General features: G+C 41.9%; 1 pseudogene; it reads left to right on the top strand.

The window, feature by feature from the left end:
• Positions 1-4750: 4750 nt before the first annotated feature.
• LOC126078239 (akirin-1-like) lies at positions 4751-13743 on the top strand (annotated as a pseudogene).
• The last annotated feature ends 1583 nt before the right edge of the window (positions 13744-15326 follow it).

Below are 15326 nucleotides of genomic sequence, written 5' to 3'. Positions count from 1 at the left end.
TGGATAAATACCTAGGAGTGGGGTGGCTGGATTGTATAGTAAGTGTATGTTTAACTTTACAAGAAACCGCCAAACTGTTGAATCATTTGTCTGGTTCTTTCACTTAGTTTAGTGTCTGGAAAGTGTTTCCTCATGATTACATGTACCAGTAGTTCATTCCTTTTATTGTTGAGTAGTATTCCACTCTGTGAATATACCTCTTTTGTTCATTTGCTTTTGTTCATTTGCTTGTTGATGGACATTTGGGTTGTTTCCAGTTCAAGGCTGTGAATGTTCTAGTACTAGTCTGTTTATGGACATATGCTAATTCTCTGGGCTATGTACCTAGGAGTGGAATTGCTAGGTCATAGAGTAGGTGTATGTTTAACTTTGTTTGAAACTCAGGTACCAAATGTATATTCTTTTTCTTAAAGAGAATCTCTAAAATTGTATAAGCTGAAGGTCTCGCAGAAGATGAATCTGCCCTGCAAACAAGATTTCAATCAAGAGGCCAAAGTCGAAGACAAATCTCCTTCTAATAAGTTAAATCAGAACATACATGGCTACCACCACCCATCTGTCAGTTTGTCACACCGTGGTGGCTTAAGTGTTGCTATGATGCTAGAAACTATGCCATTAGTATTTCAAATACCAGCAGGGTTACCCATGGTGAACAGGTTTCAGCATGGGTCATAGTGCTGGAAGATGAACCCCCTAAGTGGTCACAACAATGGACACAATTATACCAACAATCATGACGATGGCACAGGACTGGGCAACATTTCATTCTGTTGTGCATGGGCTTGCCATGAGTCAGAGCCGACTTGATAGCAAGCAACAACAACACATTTGTCTACCATTTAGAGTTATCAGTCTTGTATTCCCTAGAGTGCAGCATCCTGCTGACAGCTACGGTGAGCTCTTTAGCTCACACTGCAGGCCAGATCTGTATAAGCAACTTAGAACATGTGCCCTGAAGTCAATGTATCTGGTATCCGGAAAGAAGGGGCAGTTAGTTGCCCAGATAACCCAGGACCTTGATCCCTTTTAGCTAACTCTCAGTTAATTGGCTATTGCTTCATGCGTCTGTTCTCCTCTTCACTTGGTGGGTATTGACAGAGGCTTGACACATCATTAGGATATTTTTTGTGACCCAAGTTCTCTCAGTGTCCAAGAAATCCAATGCCCTCTCATGTGTCCTTTGTAGTGGAAATGCTCTAACCAAGTTTTCCTGCCTCTGGGTGGAGAAGATTAGTCAATAGCCTACATCAGGTAGAGGTATCTTGCATTTACAGGATGCTAACTACTTCTCCATTTCTGACCAGGGTCTTCCCATGGGTCAGCTTGGTTCCCCATTTGGCTAGGTCATTTTCATGGTTCATTTCAGAAAATAAGCCTGTGATGAAAGACATGAAGTTCACCTATGGTCACTGATACTCCTCTGCACAAAGAGAACACTCCCTCACAATGCTTTCCCAAGGACACACCTCTCATGCTGGGCAACCCAAATATAATAGTCTGATTAACCCACCAGGGGCTCACAGGGGCTTTAATCAGTGCAAATTCACCTGGGCACTCGTCTTGCAGTTAATCCTATCAAAAGTTGTAGGCTGGGGCTGGGATGAGATTACAAATCCAAACATATTTACACAGATGTCTTTTTTAGCCCTGCCACACAGCCAGAATTGCTTTTGCATCTTGTAACAAAATCACAATTATCACCCATCAGGCTTGTTGGAAACTCAAGACCAGGATATTGAGAGAGAGAGAAAGGATGGAGATTAAGTGAAAAAACAGCTTATGGGGAAGGGCTTCCTGCAGCAATAGGCTGAGACCAGTAGGTCTGTGTCCAGCCTATGTGGTTATTTTCTGATTAAGCTGAGTTGTCTGTTTAATCAGATTTTCTGCTCCCCTGTTATCCATCCTATTAGGCTCTCTCTACATGTGCGGCTTAGGGTTCCCTGGCAGTCACAAGATGATTCAAAGTAATGACCAACAGAGGGTAGGATAGCATTTATTAGGTTTATTCCAAGCCAGAGCTCTCTGACTCCTAATAAGTAAGAGGATAGATTTTCGCATTTAAGTCTCATGAGGAATCTAGTTTTCATACAAATCTAATAATGAAAATAGTTTCTAGATTAATCACACAAGGTCTCCTGGGCAGAACTTGATCTAGTAGAATTCCTTCAAGATAAATAAATACTACTCAAGGCCAGCTACAGACCAGGCACCAGGCCAGAGAGTAGGAATAGGATGAGGGATAGAAAGATGGATAGAATACGTACAGCACCTGTAATTTTTATAGTCTGGGGTACAGAAGTGAAAATTACTTTCTTTGCCTAAAAATTGTACAGGCAGAAGGGGCACAGGAAGTCAACCCTTGCTCTGCCAGGAATGGTGACATTAGAAAGAATGTTTTTTCTAACAGTCAAGAGGGTATGGAGATCCCTGCCTCCCTAGTAGCTAGAACAGAATGCCCTTGTGAAGTCTTTATGTAAGCAACTTTGAAAACAAATTAAAATGACACAAGGTCTTCACAAAGCCTTCCTGTACTTTTAAACTTGACTATTTGGGGCTATAAGAATGATAGAATTGTTTTGTAAAAAATATCATTTTAAAGAAAAGAAAGACAAGTACATTATGCAGTTGTACGCAGGGTAATCTTCTTTCAGATTCCATGACAAGCAAAATATGGCTATTTAGCAGAGAAGGCAAATTCTGCCCGATGGCTAAGAATTGAAGTCCAAATCGAATGTGAGAAGAAAACTCAACATCTCTTTAAATGCCATCTACAGATGGTCTCAATGCCTTCAGCAAGAATTGCGTAAGTTTACAAAATCACACACTGCACAAGGATCTTTTAAAGGTCATGCTCACATTAAAGTGTTCAGAGACCCTCCGTTTGTTACACGAACATTCTATACTTGCTACTAAAGCCAGCCCTGACTACCACAGAATTTCTCACACTGTGAAAAGAAACCCTTGTTGACCTGTGAGTTCTTCTGATTTCAGAACCTATGCTTCAGAAATTTGCCTTAAATCCAGCATCTAAGTTTTCTGAGTCCACCCTGGCTGAGGTAGAATGGGAACAGGAAGGGTGGAGTTGACCAGAATGTTCTACTTTGGGAATCAACCATCTAGGAATGGTAACTTCATGCATTGATCCAGCTCTCTAGCCACCATATAACATTTATCAAGGTCCAGTTACGATGTGCCAGGCCCTGTGCTAGGCCCTGGAATCACAAAAACAACATATTAACCCTCAAAGGTTTGATGTTTTTTATAAAAACCTCACATGGCTCTCATGGTAAGAACTGTGCTTTACCGCCTCATTTGCTCCTGTGATGGGGCATTCCAGCCTCCTCTCCTTTGCTCCACAATGTCTGAAATCTTCTCTAACGGTCTGCCAGAATGCCAAACACACTTAGGATTTATTCTAGATTTGGTTCCCCAAATAAGAAACCAGAAAAGCAAATATGAAGCCTCCAAGGGGAGAAAGGGCGGCTCCTGATGTCTTGTTTCCATTCCTACATTGACACTGGACGAGAGCTCAAGCTCACTGAAAACTAGTGCAAAGTAGAGCCCACCTTCCTATTGTATGGAAATTGAGGGTGAGCATAGGAGAGCAACAAAGTTCTAGAGGCATCTCTATGAACTAAATCCTGCTACTCAGTACTTCTCTTGTTACCTACATGACAAACTTGTCTTCTAGCCCCTGCTCTCTTCATTCCCATTATCTGTGACTACTGCCACAGTCTAGACTCCTGCCACCTGTTCCAAGGCTCTTAGGCTTTCCAATTCAGACTCCCCCTCTTCAGATCCCCACCACCATCATTCTAACAGCTTCCTGTGTCCCCATTCTCTCATAAACAATTTCTGGGGTTACCAAACTTTGCTTCATATATATCTTCTACCTGCTAGTGGCTAACACGTGCCTTTCCCTTTACCCTCCATGACAATGGGGATCTCTCCAGCGGTATCACTTTCTCTCTTTCTCCCACCCTGCAACCCATGGCCGAACCCTGAGCAGGGATCAGCAAAGCCCTTACAACTACCTCCACATTATTGACCCATTGCCTTCACTACACAACCACCTCTTTGATGGGAATGCATCTGTGGCATCCTCTGAACCCCCAGGCTCCCACTACCCTCCACGATATCAGTCTAGGAATTAGAAAAGTTAAAGTCAAACTACCTATCAGATACTCAAAGTCCTGGTGCAAACCCCTGGTGAGCCCATACTTGAATATCCTAGTGATTAAAAAAAAAAAAAAAAACTCACTACAGCAGAAACCATGCTTTCTATTTTCAAACATCTCTAGCCATGATAAAATTCTTTAATAAGCTAAAATCTATATCCCTATAATTAATGTTATTGGTTCTAGTTCTGTCTTTTGAAGCACTATAAAAGAAATTAAATTGCCATTCCATGTGATAGCCTTTGGACAACTTGGATACTTTTATCATGTTTTTGCTAAGACTTTTTTGCTTCAGAATAACCAACTCCAGGGCTTTTAAATTTTCTGAATATAACACAGCTTTGGGTTTCTTCACCCATATAGTTTGCTGTTCCCTGATCATTCTCAAGGTTGTACTTGTGGCACACAGAACTTTACACATTGTTCTGAGTGTGACGTGATTAGTGGAGCTACTCCCTCCCGTCTGGAGACTGTTTCCAGGAATCACATTCCAGGAACACAGATTAAGAGCTCATTAAATTGTTGTTGTGGTAGTGATGGTGGTAGTGGTGGTAGTGGTAGTGCTAACGGTGATGGTGGTGGTGGTCACGGTGGTAGTGATGATGATGGAGGTGGTCATGATGGTGGTGGTCACGGTGGTGTTAGTGTTGGTGGTGGTGGTGGTAGTGGTGATGATGATTGTTTCAGTGATCACGTAGTACTGTTGACTCATAATAGTCAACTAATTAAAACCAGAAGATTGTTTTGCTGTGACCAAGTCACATCCCTGCCATTTTTTGCATGTACTGTTGGCTTTTTGGACCAAGATTAAGACTATTGAAATTTATCTTGCTATATTTGAGCCATCATTCAACCCACTAAAGATCACTTTAGATCCTGATTTTTTTCACTGTTTGTCTTTCTTTCCAACTCTGGTTCATCTGCAGATGAATAAACATGTCTTCTATATTTTCATTCAAGTTGCTGCTTAAATATTAATCAAACAGGGTTAAGGTTAGAGGTCTATGAAAAGACACTAAAGAGTATTCTTCATGGTAATATCCATTTATTAATTAGCATCTTTTGGATAAAATTGTTCAATTTTAATGTGTCTCATTTTTCTTGATTTTTGTTCCCAAGAATACGCTGAAATTTGGCTGCTTTCTATGTTGCATTTCTCATGTGTACCAATTTAATAATCATCCAGAAAATCAGTTGTTATCAAGTCTGTTCTGACTCATGTCAACCCCATGTGTTACCTCATGTGTGTCAGAGTGGAACTGTGCTCCATAGGGTTTGCAATGGCTAATGTTTTGGAAGCAGATTGCCTCGCCTTTCTTCTGAAGCCCGTTCTTGGTGGACTCGAACCTTCAACCTTTTTGTTAGCAGCTGATTACTTAACTGTTGGTGTCACCCAGAGACATTTCAATAACTGCTGGGGGCACCCACTGCCCCCAGCAAATAACCACACACACACAAAAATTGCTGTCTAGTCGATTCTGACTCATAGTGACTCTATAAGACAGAGTAGAACTGCCCCATAGAGTTTTCAAGGAGTGGCTGGTGGATTCCAACTGCCGACCTTTTGGTCAGCAGCAGAGCTGTACCAGCAGAACTGTACCACCAGGGCTTCCTACTCCCCTCAAAAACATTGGTTTGATATGACTTCTTCAGTGAGATTTAGTGATCACCAGATTCCTTTTGTACGTAAGCTCTCCCCACCATCTATTCCTCGAGTCTTTGAATCTATGAAATCCCCACTGATCTGGAATGATTATCGAGAACTCCTAATTTTCATTTTGAGAGCCAGAATCACACCTGCCCATCTCCAGTCTTTCAACATCTCTGCTCTTAACAATTCCCTCATTGTGGAAATAATGTATTCCTCCTTTGAATCTCAGGACTCATTGAAGCCTCATGAAACAGATCTTACCCTGCCTTATGTTAGGGCTATCTATATAAATACCTTGTTCTCTCTATCCTTCACCTCCCAAGAGACTCACGCTTGATTATAAACTCCTTGGCAACAAGGGATGGTGCTTATTTTCCTTGCTCTTCCTTGCAGTGCTTTGTACTGTATATTTGAAAGTTTGAATTGAACTGAATTGCACAAAGGAAGAAAATCAGTTTTATCTATGCAGTCTCAAAATCATTTTTTGGTCAAACTGGATTCTTTTCATCTATCTTAATATCTAATTTGTGCATAGTTGAATCAGTCTTGCAGTTAATCAGATGTGGTCGTTAAGACTACTGAAGACAGTAAATTCATTTTCTTGATCTGGTGATTTTTTAATCATATAGTCACAGTCATTCACACAGAAAAATAAAACAGCAGATTAAACAGCAAATTAAAGCAGAATGATGAATGGAATTATCCGTAGCCCTAAAGGCTATTACAGACAAATCTACAGCTTCTGCCAAATTCACTCATTCAGTTTCAATCCAACACTCTTTTGTTAGATGGTAATAATAGCCCCCAATTACTGAAGACTTCCTATGGGCTAAACCCTTTGCTAACAGAGAATAACATAGTGGCTAAGATATCAGGGCTTGGCTTGTGTTCTGGCTCCACCAGCTACTATTCATGTAACCTTAAGCAATTGCTTCAAGTTTCTAAACTTATTCTTCATATGGAAAACAAAGCATAATAAATGTTAGTGATACTGTTATTATTTAAATGTATTATCTTGCTTAATCCTCACAACAACCCTAAGAGAGCAAATATTATTTTCTCCTAATTTAAAAGTTTGTAAGGTACAGGGTGCTGGATGCTGTAGGATTCATATAAGTGTCCACATCGGATTCAGACATGGTCCTGCCCTCCAGAACTTTACAATTAAGAAGGCTGGATTTTAAATAGATCACTCTAATCAAAAGCAGAATAAAGTCTCTGCCATGGAAATGTACGCATAAAATGCATGAGAGGACAGAGGAGTTAATGGATGGTGTCTTAGTTACCCAGCGTTGCCATAACAGAAATACTATCAGCGATGAGAGAACAGAAATTTATTTTCTCTCAGTTCTGGAAGCTAGAAGTCCAAATCAGGGTCTCGGCTGTGTTAACTCCTTTTGTGGGCCTTCTAGTTTCTCGGGTCTGCCAGAGATCCTTGGTGTTCCTTGGCATTTGTCTTCCTCTGTGTGTGTGTCTCTGTGTCTATTACAGCCTTCTGATAACTCAGACGTGACTAGGTTTAAGATCCATCCTACACTGGTATGACTGTATTAATGTAACAAAAAGAATATCTATATTTCCAAACAGGATCACATCCACAAGCATGAGGGTCAAGAATTCAACATATATTTTGGCGGGACACATTTCAATCCCAGCTAGCTTTACAGGAAAGGTAGAATTACAGTTTAATTTGGAGAATTTCCAAAATCATAGAAGTTAGGGGTGATCCAGAGTGAGGGCACCATATAAGCAAAGAATAGCAGCATGAAAGACCTTTGAGGGGTACAATAATAACCAGAGAGCATTTCTCAACTTGCTGGGTTAAATAAGTCCTCCCATTTTAGTGGGTCCCAACTAGAATTATTTTGAAATATGCTATATATTAGATGGAAACCCTGGCTGCTAGCCAAAAGGTCAGCAGTTAGAATCCACCAGGCGCTCCTTGGAAACTCTATGGGGCAGTTCTACTCTGTCCTATAGGGTTGCTGTGAGTCAGAATTGATTCAATGGCACTAGGTTTGTTTTGGCTTTGGTTTATATATTAGATAGAAGTCCCTGGGTAGTGCAAACAGTTAAGCACTCAAATACAAACCAAAACATTGGCAGTTCAAATCCACCTGAAGGCTCAGGGAAGAAAGGCCAGGCGATGTGCTTCCAAAAGGTCAAAGACTTGAAAACTCTGTGGGACGCGGCTCTACTCTGCAACACATGGGGCCACCATAAACCGGAATCAACTGGATGTCAACTGAAAAAAAATTTTTTTAATATTAGATAGAAAATATTAGCATACATTGCACAAAGAAATAATATTTATTTAGTGAAATGTTTTTCAGTGGTATATATGGGTATGGTGTTACAATATAAAATATAAATATATTTCTTATTGTGAGTTGTAGTCAAAGTTTGAAAGATCCTAAGTTAGTTGCCTAGGGCTGCTGTAACGAAGTGCCAAAAACTAGGTGGCTTAAAACGACAGAAATTTATCCTCTCACAGTTCTGGAAGCTAAGAAACTGAAATTACGGTGATGCCAGGGCCAAGCTCTCCCTGAAGGCTTTAGGGAACAATCCTTTCTTGCTTCTTCTTAGCTTCTGGTGGTTCCTAGCAATTCTTCGTTTTCCTTGGGTTGTGGATGGGTCACTCCGCTCTCTGCATCATCCTCACATGGTCGCCTTCTCTCTGCATCTGTATCTTCTCCTTTTGTTATAAGAATGTCACTCATATTGGATCAGGACCCAGCCTACTTCAGTATGACCTCATGTTAACCTGTACTGTCTTCGAAGCCTTCTTCCAAACAAGGTCACATTCACAGGGGGTTAGAACTTCAACGTATCATTTTGGGGACACAATTCAATTGATTACAGACACTGATCTAGAGAGGCTGGACTTTAAGTCATGAAGAGAAATAGATATACTGCGGGTATGAGCCTGTTGTTCTAGAAAAATAGCAGCTGTGAAATGATAAATTCATATTTGAGTTGAGAGGTGGAGAGAGATAAGTTAGGAAAAGTCTACGTTAGCACTTCCCAACTTTGTGTTAGTAAACCTATTCTGAGGGTTATGAGTAGGAGTGGAAGAGAAAAAAGTCTTCCCATCTGCAAACCCTTTATTTAACATGTAAAACCCAAAACCAAACCCAGTGCCATCGAGTCGATCCCGACTCATAGCGACCCTATAGGACCGAGTAAAACTGCCCCATAGAGTTTCCAAGGAGCGCCTGGCAGATTCGAACTGCCGACCCTTTGGTTAGCAGCCATAGCACTTAACCACTACACCACCAGGATTTCCAGTTCCTATCATCCTCTGGGAAGACCCTGGTCAGTTTAGCTTACGCTAAAGAAGCATAAGCTTCTGAGACTCTCATTTGCATGGGTTCCTTCCAAGCCTCTGTTCTTAACTTTATGTTCATAATTTTGTAATCTTTTTCTTAAAGAAGGCCCCAAATTGTATAAGCTTCAGGACCCACAGAACCTGAATCCTCTTCAAGCTTGTCTATAAATTTAAACAGGTGTCTTTTTTGCAATGCAGGGCTTCTCAGAGACTTTAAGATACTAATTAGCATTTTGGATCCCCTGAGGTAACAATTGTATACCTTCTCCTCTTTTTTAAACCCCACATACCTCTTTGCCCTCTTTTTTAACTGGCACTCACACCTCATACTTTATGAGCAAAATGGAAGCTGTAAGATGCAACCTCACTCACCTTTTTTGCACCAACAAACTTAAACCACGTTGGTGTCAAAAGGTATGCTACAGTTCAAGTGAGGGGAAATGGTGACTTTTTTTTTCTCTAATTGACTTCATCTTTCTCAAGAGTTTCCATGAAAATAAGTTCATTAAAAGTAACTTAAAAAAAAAAAAAACCCAATAAAATACTTCTTTTTTAAAGAACATTTTCAACAGATTGAAACCTATAAAATATATCTAAATACATGAGTCCTTAATGATAATTTTTTTAAATAACTGATTGCCTTCAGAGGATGATAGGAACCAATCTCTTATCTTGAAAATTAATAAATAAAGGGTAAAAAAAAAAAGTTGCTGTCGAGTTGATTCCGACTCATGGCAACCCCATGTGTTGCAGAATAGAACAGCACTGCACAGGGTTTTCAAGGCTGTGACCTTTGGAAACAGATTGCGAGGTCTTTCTTCTGAGGTGCCTCTGGGTAGGTTCAAACCACCAACCTTTAGGTTAGTAGTTGAGTGCTTAACCATTTGTACCACCCAGGGACTACTAAAAGTAACTTCGTTTCTTTTAACTTAAAAAGGTCTTTTGGTTAAATACTCTCTTTGGGGTAACTATGCAACCTTTCAGAGTGTTTTCAATTTTCCTCTGGTCCCGGGGCACCATCCAGACACAGATGAAGTTCCCGTGCATTTACAAAGAGGGGGAAGAGGCCTGTCTCTCCTATCACAGGACACCATCTTTCCTATCATTCACAGCAAACCACTTGGAGTCCTTTAAGTCTTCACTGATCCCTGCTAAAGGATGGGTCATTCTGGTCTGCTCCTGTCTGTCCTGCAGTATCCACAGATGATGCCCTGGTGTACATTGCCACCTCAGGCTTATCCTGAGCCACTGTTCCTCTCAGCAGCTCCATCTTCACAGGAAGCTGGAAACTCAGCTGCTTTCTCACGCCTTCGGAATGATTTTGTGTTGATGGAGAGCCTCTGAGAGGCAGCTCTCTGACATCTCTTCCAGCCTGAATTTCTCTCCTGTGCCTTATTAGATGTGATGTTATGCCACATGTAGGGCTTATCTGAGAGGATTTCAGCCACCCCAAGCTATCCCTCAAGGAAGTATACACCAGAGCTCCAGATTCTGTTTCCTGGAACCCTGTTCGGAACTTTCCAACATATCATACTCTCAGGCTAGACACTAAGAGGACTTGTGTGACTGATTCTTCCTTTTAAACATCTTCCCTCTGGAGTCTCTTTCCAGGGCCAGAGCGCTTTATACTTCCCTTGCCTGCCTGGCAGGAACTCCCCTCACATCACTTCCTCCTCGTCTTCTATTCTTTCTGCTTTACTCTGGGCAGTATCCTCCACTTCTTCCCTGCGAAAGCATGCTTTCTAATTTAGCCTTATAGTCGTGGGTGCACAAGGGAAGAAAAACCCAGATGGTAGTAAAGAAAAAATATATAAGAAAATGTTCTTAAAATTTCGAATTTACTACACTACAAACGTATCCATCTTTTCATCCATCACAACTTTCTTTTCCAGTTACCACTGAAATCAGTTATATCAAAGGCCAGTCCTCCACTTATCTTTGTGATAACAACCCTCATCGCCCTCAAAATGTCTCCGTTTAGGTTATTTCTCCTCACTCTGCTTTATCAGTCTCTTCCTCCCAGATTACTATCCTCAGCATACAAACATTCCAATATCAGCCATCTTAAAATACCTCATTGTTGACCCAAAATACCTCTTCATCTAAAGCACCTGTCTGTCCTATTATTCAGATCCTGTCTTAGTCATCTAGTGCTGCTTTAACAGAAATACCACAAATGGATGGCTTTAACAAAGAGAAGTTTATTCTTTCACAGTCTAGTATGTTACAAGTTCAAATTCAGGGTGTCAGCTCCAGGGGGAAGGCTCTCTCTGTCTGTCAGCTCTGGAGGAAGATTTCCTGTCATCAGTCTTCCCCTGGTTGAGGAGCTTCTCAGGCACAGGGACCCCAGGTCCAAAGGACATGCTTTGCTCTTGGTGGTATGAGGTCCCCCTGTCTCTCTGCTTGCTTCTATCTTTTGTGTCTCAAGAGATTGCCTCAAGACACAGTTGAATCCTGTAAGCTGAGTCCTGCCTCACTAACACAATTGCCGCACATCCTCCCTTATTAACACCATATAGGCAGGATTTACAACATATAGGAAAATTGCACAATACCAGGAATCATGGCCCTACCAAATTGATACACACATTTTGGGGTGGGGGGGTTGCGGACATAATTCAATCCATGACAGATCCAAACCTCTCAAAAGAGTTATCCCATATCACATTTCCATTTCCTGGTCTCCCTCTCACTATTCAATTCACTAAGATCTGGTTTCTTCCCCAGCCCTTCCACTGACTTTAATATTGTCAAGATCACCAATGACCTTACTTCCAAATCCAGCAGACATTTGGCATCTCATTTTTTGCCTTCTCAACAATATTTGATACAATCAACCATTGCTGTCTTCTTGAAACATGTTTCCCTCTTAGTTCAGTGGTAGCACTTTTGTTTCTCTGGATTTTCCTCTGCCTCTCTGGCCTCACTTTTTCAAGCCTTTTTGCTAGGTCTCTTTCTACTTCGTGGCATCTGATTGTTGGGATTACTAAGGGGTCAGTCCTAGATGCTGTCCCTCTATGTTCATGATCCTCCAATTTATATTATCAGCCCAGGCTTCTATGTTGGGTTCTTCATTTCCATATCCATATGCCTAAACAGCTCCTCTTGGATGTCTTACATGTATCTTATGCTTGACTTGTCTGAAAAACAATGATTGATTCTTCTCAACACACTCCATACCAAACCAAAACCAAACCCACGGCTGTGGTGTCAATTCGGCTCAGAGCAACCCTACAAAACAGAGTAGAACTGCCCCACGGAGTTTCCAAGGACCGCCTGGTGAATTCGAACTGCTGACCTTTTGGTTAGCAGCCATAGCACTTGACCACCATGCCACCAGGGTTTCCAACACATGCCATACCCACCCCCAATCCCTTTGCCATTTTAGTAAAGGGCACTGTGGTTTAATCCGTTTCTGTAGTCAAAACCTAAGAGTTCTTTGTAGTTTCTACTTTTCCTTCACCTCCCACATACTCTCCAACAGAAAGGTCCTTAAACCCTCCAAATATCTTCTTTTTCCCTCAGCTGCCAGCCTCTAAAATCAGGCTTACTGACCTTTTGCAGTAAGCTTCTAACTGCTTTACTTCTGCCCCCTTCCAACCATTCTCCGTATGATAACAAGGGATATTGATTTAAAATACAGTGGGGGTCTTCGTCTTCCTTTTCGTCGCTTCCCTACCTTTCCTAAACAATTCAGCCCAAAAGCCATCTGGTGGTGCTAAACCAGGTAGGCATCTGTGGTGTGGGGAACTGGGCACCACAACCCAGGGCAGGTGTAAAACCCAAGCAGGGCTGAGGAGGGCAGCCCTGTACGGAGGTGGTTTGGTGCAAACTGTCTAAGCCCGGATGGGTGAGAAGGATAGAAGGTGGGCGGCTTGCCCTGTGAGCCCGGCTGAGGAGGCGGAGGTTGGGCCTCAGTTACCACCCAGTCGGCTCTCGGTTCTCGGGCTCTAAGCTGCAGGCGTGCCGGGCGACGGCGTAGCGGCCCGTGGAGTTCCAGGCTCCCCGTAGCGGCGGCGCGGCGCCCCTCTGCCCGGCCCGACTCTAGGCCTCAGAGCCCCGACGCCGACCGCCCCCGCCGCCGCTTCAGACGACTCTGCAGCGGTCCGCCCCGCCCGGCAGCAAGCGGCGCCTTCCAACTCCAGAGCGCGTTTTCCAGAACGTAAAACTATAGGGTCGCGATGAGTCGGAATCGACTCAACGGCAATGGGTTTGGGTTTTTTTTTTTTTTAAACAAGAATATAGTCGTTATCAGAGGTGGAGGCATTTAGAAGTTGTACTTAATCAGAGTGAAGCTGAAAGTTTGCCTCACTCGTGGGCACTCACAGCAGCTAGTTCTCCAGGTTCTTCCTGATGAAGAAGGACCAGCCCACCTTCACCCTCTGACAAGTTGGAATAATATGTGAGCATCTCTTAAAAGACCATGAAGATAAAATTGGGGGGGAATATGAGCAAATGCTTAATACCAAACTAGGAACAATGTGACTCTTGTGAAATTCACACATGAGCAGATCATGAGATGATATGGGACAAGGCCAAGAAGCTGCGTCTGGGGGCTTCCTTGTGTATCCGGGTACCAGGTTTAACCTTAAGAGATGTCTGTGTACACTTTTAGCAAATGGTATGATGTCGCATTTCAACTCCAACTTTGCATCCTGAGAACACTTAAACATTTCTGCAGGTCCATTTTTATATGGTTTGAAAGACCTTGGGAAATGCTGGTGGGGTAGTGGTTAAGAGCTACAGCTGCTAACCAAAAGGTCGTAGTTCATATCCACCAGGCACTCCTTGGAAACCCTGTGGGGTGGTTCTACTCTGTCTTATAGTGTCGCTATGAGTCAGAATGACTCCACAGCAGTGGGTTTGGTTTTTGGGGGGGTTTGGAAAGACCTTGAACCTTTCACATTGCCACAAGCATACCTTTCTTTTCTGCTCATCCAATAAACAACTCTGCCCTATGGTTGTAGATTTTCCAAGCAAAGTAGCCGGAGCAGCAGTTTAGCAAAATATGCCTTCAGTATGCCTTCAGTGGCACTCAGCAAATGGAGTTTTCCTAAGCACAGTTCTGTAAGAAGTGTGTATAAGAATGTGTGTATGTGTATGTGTATTTTAAGTTATTATTTGTATCATTCTTAAGTTTTTTGATCTTGGGGAGTCTGGCTGTGAATTTTATGCAGGACAATTATGGTTAAAAACATTTGCTTGATCTATGGAAGATCATTAACGTTTTGTGACCATGTAAGTTGTAACAGTAGATTGTTTTATGCGTAGGTATTCTTGTTAAATACAAAGATTGTTTCCAGGCACAGATTATGAATCATAAATTAGGAAGGACATTAGATTATGATAACATTGTGAAGGTCTGCGGTCCTAGGTCTGCAAATGTATGGTGAGGAGTTAGAAAAAACAGAGATGGGGTCATTTGACACATGGATTCTGCCTAACCATGTTAGAAAAATACTTTGACTCTAAGCCTTAAAATAGCCATGTGGAGTCTGCTCACTTCATTCACCCAATCAGAGAGCTCCCTGGACACTGAAGCTCCAAGGGGAAAAGATCTCCTGGGAGAAAGAGTATCAGGGTTTGCTCAGGAGCATAAGTGAGCCTAGGACTGGGCCAGGCCCCAGCACACTGCTACTTGGGAGGAACCTCTTCACCCTTGTATCAGTCATTACAAATAGAATTTGGATCCCTTCATCAGGTTCCCCCAAATTCTTTTCAGAGGTGTCCATATCCAACTACTTGAGCTTTGTTTTGGCAACCCCCTGCCTGAAGTTGCTTACAGGCTATTCTTTACCTTGTATCCAAGGCTGAGGAGCAGAAAGTAGCCTCTGTTTTGAGGAGGTGGAAGTAATGTACATGTTTATTTTTTACTGTGACTTGTTTAGGACCACATTTGACAAAATGCCTTGTTTCAATTATTATTGTTTCTGGAAAGGAAAGTTCTGTTAAAATTGTTTTCATTAGAATATAATTTTTTTTTAATTAAAGGCTTATTTTGAAAAATTCTGATTTTAATTAAAATGTATGCCAATACCTTCCAAAGCAAGGTAATACTCAGAGACAATTGTTCTGATCAGATGGCTTAGAGAAATTTCTGGAATATTCCTATTCGAAGATTCCTTATTAATGAATGTCTTTGATTTAAATCTAAACAAAAACTGCAACA

The sequence above is a fragment of the Elephas maximus genome, chromosome 6 (assembly GCF_024166365.1).
Source record: "Elephas maximus indicus isolate mEleMax1 chromosome 6, mEleMax1 primary haplotype, whole genome shotgun sequence".
Classification (NCBI taxonomy): domain Eukaryota; kingdom Metazoa; phylum Chordata; class Mammalia; order Proboscidea; family Elephantidae; genus Elephas; species Elephas maximus.
The sequence above is the reverse complement of the archived record's forward strand: the minus strand, read 5'-3'. Positions and strand labels throughout refer to the sequence as shown.